Source organism: Dromiciops gliroides, chromosome 1 (genome assembly GCF_019393635.1).
Source record: "Dromiciops gliroides isolate mDroGli1 chromosome 1, mDroGli1.pri, whole genome shotgun sequence".
NCBI lineage: Eukaryota > Metazoa > Chordata > Mammalia > Microbiotheria > Microbiotheriidae > Dromiciops > Dromiciops gliroides.
The window spans coordinates 542,874,812-542,879,207 of record NC_057861.1 but is presented as its reverse complement, the minus strand read 5'-3'; the positions used below and the strand labels follow the sequence as shown (position 1 = coordinate 542,879,207).

Sequence of the window (4,396 nt, the reverse complement as noted above, 5' to 3'; positions counted from 1 at the left end):
CTTCTTCCACCTCAAAATTGTTCAAGAGGTAACCCAGAAGCCTGAAGGCAATAGGAAATGGGACCTCCAACAAAGCTAGAAGAAAGAAATAGAAGCATAATTTAGAGGAAAAAGCAAAAAACCCTTCAAGAAATGGACTCCCTAAAAACTAGAATACACAAACAGAAATCAATGACTCCATATGACAGCAAGAAATATTAGAACAAAATCAAAAGATTGAAAAAATAAATAAAATATGAGAAATAAAAAACAACTGACCTAGAAAACAGGTCAAGAGATCATTTAAGACTCACTGGGCCTTTTCCTTAAGATGGCGCCGAAGGCGAAGAAGGAAGCGGTTGTTCCCCCCAAGACAGAAGCCAAGTCCAAGGCTTTGAAGGCCAAGAAGGCGGTATCGAAGGGTGTGCACAGTCAGAAAAAGAAGAAGATCAGGACATCCCCCACCTTCTGGTGACCCAAGACTCTAAGGCTTTGAAGGCAGCCCAAGTACCCTCGGAAAAGTGGAGGAGAAACAAGCTTGACCACTATGCCATCCTTAAGTTTCCCTTGACCACTGAATCTGCTATGAAGAAGATAGAGGACAACAACACCCTTGTCTTCATTGTGGATGTCAAGGCCAACAAGCATCAGATTAAGCAAGCTGTAGAGAAGCTTTATGACATCAATGTGGCCAAGGTCAACACACTGATCAGGCCTGACGGAGAGAAGAAGGCCTATGGCCGACTGGCTCCAGACTATGATGCTTTGGATGTTGCCAACAAAATTGGAATCATCTAAATGGTGTCCAGGAGGACTCAGTTCAAATGTTTCCCCAGACACTTGACGCTTAATAGCCACGTGACCTTTCGTTCATCAGCAACTCACTTTACCCGAATTGTCCTGCATACTACTACTATTTAATAAAGAGCACCTACTACGACTGTACGATAAAGAAAATTCCCAGTGTAAAAAAAAAAAAAAAGACTCACTGGACTCTATGAAAACCATGGTTAGAAAAAAAAGCATGAATGCTATATTTCAAGAAATCCTGAAACAAAACTGTCCAAATGCATTATAGAATTAGAGGCAAAGTAAAGTTAGAAAGAATCTACTCATCTCCTAAAAGGAAGCCCCCAAAGAAAAGTCCCAGGAATAGCATAGCCAAAAGCTGAAGATTCTATGTCAAATTAAAAGTACTGCAAGCATTTTGAAAGAAGTTCAAGTATTAAGGAACTAAGACAAACAGCTTCTATAAAAAATCAGAGAACATTTTGGAATACAATATTCCAAAGGCAAAAGATATAAGCTTACAACCAAGAAAAACTTACCCTGTAAAGCTAAGTCTCAGTTATGGGGGTGGGGGCATGGGGATGAATAGACCTTTCATGAAATAGAGGGCTTTCAGAGGCCAGAAAAGGCCAGAGCTGAGTAGGAATTTTGAAATTGTGACAAACCTTTTATAGTGAGGTATGGCATATGTGCAGAACATTTGGGATGGCATCTCTCCATGTGAAGAGGCTGGGAACCTGCTTCTAGAAGAGTCAGGATGATGTGTGAGAAATGCATGGAGAGACTATGGAGCATCCATAGTTATCCTGTAACTGGCTCCAATCAACTAATAATATGGTGAATGGGAGGCTCATTGACTGAACACAGAGGCCTTTGAAAAGGCCTTCCAACTTGCTCATTCCTCAGTTCTTTTAGATGTTCATTGGGTGGCTCATTGAGTGGCTCCTTCGTTCATATTGTCCAGTCAGAGAATATGCTGCAAAGGGGCAAGCCTTAAGTTGGGGCCTTCTCCCTTTCAAAGCCATTTGGCCCTGAAAAAACAGGCCTTGGTCCTTGGCTTCTGCATTTGTTCCTTTTCATTTTGGGTAAAGGGAATATAGCTTCTGACCTTATGAGTTCTAACAGTCAGGTGGGACTTTAATCATCCTGGCACTCCAGATTCTGGGTTCCAGAGATAGTACAGCATTAATGCCCAAAGGAGCAAGGAGAGACCTTTAAGAGTGACCCTTGAGATCTTGGCCCAATGGTAACAGATAAAGATTCATCCAGCCAAGACACTACCTTTAGATATGAACTTAGTAGGATCAATGCTGTGAAGAAACTGAGCTAAGTTGAGCCTACTCCCCTCAGAGGCTAAGGTGGTAGAGGGAACAATATACTCCTGAAGTACTGGAGAAAGCATTTGTGTGGTTGTTCTTACTATATCTTTGAAGTAAATATCTCTTTGTAAAAGCTAATAAATGTTAAATGGCTAAAGAAAACTGGTGTGCTAAGAATGCCCATCAATTGGGGAATGGCTAAACAAACTGTGGTATATGATGGTGATGGAATATTATTATACTCTAAGAAATGACAAGCAGGATGACTTCATTTTGCTTCACTATATTTTGTTAGAGGTTTTCTTTCTTTTCTCAGCTTTTAATTGGGGAGGATGACGTAAGGGGAGGAGGGAGGGCTAGCAATAGTGATGCCAAAAATAAAAAGGCCCTTGAAACAATCTTTTAAATGCATGTTTATTTGTTATGACTTCTGGGGTTGAGCCAAGATGCTGATGCCAATGCCGGAGGAAAGGCAGTAAGCTCTCGAACTCATGACACAATCACTCAAAAAAACATCCAAATAATGCCATAGGACAATTCCTGGAGCAGCAAAACCCATATAAGTATGTGCTGAAATCATCTTCCAACCAAGGATGGCTTGGAAGGTCAGAAGGAGGGAGCTGCTCTGCTAAGACAGGAATGGAGCCCAACCCCATAGTCACCCTGACATAGATCCAGTCCCAGGAAGGCCTTGCCAGAGAAAGAGACACCCCCACCCCCCTCCCCCACCCCCCGCCAGTGCCTCTGAATCAGCTGCAGTGCCAGTGTTGTCTGGAACCAAGCTCACAGTCTGGTGAGAGGGCTAAGCCCTTGGCAGGGGGGAGATTACAGGGGTCTCTGCTAGTGCTGAAGCAGAACATGGGTTTTTTACCCCTGCTGGGAACCAGGAGGTAGGCTTGAGTAGCAGTGACCCAGGTGGGGGAAGGCACAGGCTCATCTGAGCTGAGAACCACAACACACAAAGCTGGTTGATTAGCAAGTTGGTCTGGGGTCATGTACAAATCAGGGAATAGGCCAGGCAAGTGAAGAACCTTCTCCTCCTTAAATCATACCACTTGGGAACTTCTGAAACTTGGGATAGTGCAGTCTGGAAACAGTGCCCCACTTTAAGGAGCTAAATGTCAAGTAAAAGAAAGGCAAGATGAGCAGACAGAGAAAGGTTAGGACCATAGAAAGTTTCTTTAGTGACAAGGAAGATCGAGGTGCACCCTCAGAGGAAGATGTCAGCGTCAGAGCCCCTGTATCTAAAGCTTCCAAGAAAAATATAAATTGGTCTCAGGCCATAGAGGCACTCAAAAAGTACTTTGAAGATAAAGTTAGAGAGGTAGAGGAAAAAATGGAAAGAGAAATAAAAGTGATGCAGGAAAGACATGAGAAAAAAGTCAACAGCTTGAAAAGTCAAATTGGCCAAATGGAAAAGGAGGTACAAAAGCTCTCTGATGAAAATAATTGCCTAAGAATTAGGATTGAACAAATGGAAGCTAGTGACTTTTTGAGAAACCAAGACACAATAAAGCAAATCCAAGTGAATTAAAAAATAGAGGGTAATGTGAAATATCTTCTTGGAAAAACTGCTGACCTGGAAAATAGGTCCAGGAGAGATAATTTGAAAATTATTGATCTACTTGAAAACCATGATCAAAGAAAGAGCTTAGACATCATCTTCCAAGAAACTGTCAGGCAAAATTGCCCTGATATTATAGAAGCAGAAGGTAAAATAAAAATTGAAAGAATCCACCAATCACTTCCAGAAAGAGATCCCAAAAAGGAAAACTCCTAGGAATATTATAGCCAAATTCCAGAGCTCTCAGGTCAAGGAGAAAATATTGCAAACTGCCAAAAATAAAGAATTCAAGTACTGTGGAGCCTCAGTCAAGATAGCACAAGATCTAGCAGCTTCTACATTAAAGGTGTGATGAAATAATGGGATTTAGCAGATACTCAAAGACCCACCTGGAGATTAATCTATACTGATTGAATCAAGTGAGAGTGATTGACTGTTGATTAGCCTACTTCAAGTTAACTGGATTGTAATCACACCTGACTATCCCTTAAGAAGGTATTGTTCTCCGAAGCTAGACTGTGAACTCAACTTGAGAACACCTTCAAAAGGCCCTTGGAGGCCCTTGGATTTGGAGGACAGCAACCAATCAGCTTGAAGCAGTATGTAAGGACTGCCTCTGTTCCAGACCTATAAAAAGCTTCCACAATCAGCTTGCTGGGGGTTCCCGATTAAAGCAGGCTCCTGGAGGAGGACTTGAGGAAGAACCCAACCAGGCTGGAACTCTATGCGAGATAGGCCTTTTCTT

At 42.1% G+C, this 4,396-nt stretch overlaps 1 pseudogene; it reads left to right on the top strand.

Annotated features, from left to right (window-relative positions):
* The first annotated feature begins 310 nt into the window (after positions 1-310).
* Positions 311-777, top strand: LOC122734917 (annotated as a pseudogene).
* Positions 778-4,396: the final 3,619 nt, after the last annotated feature.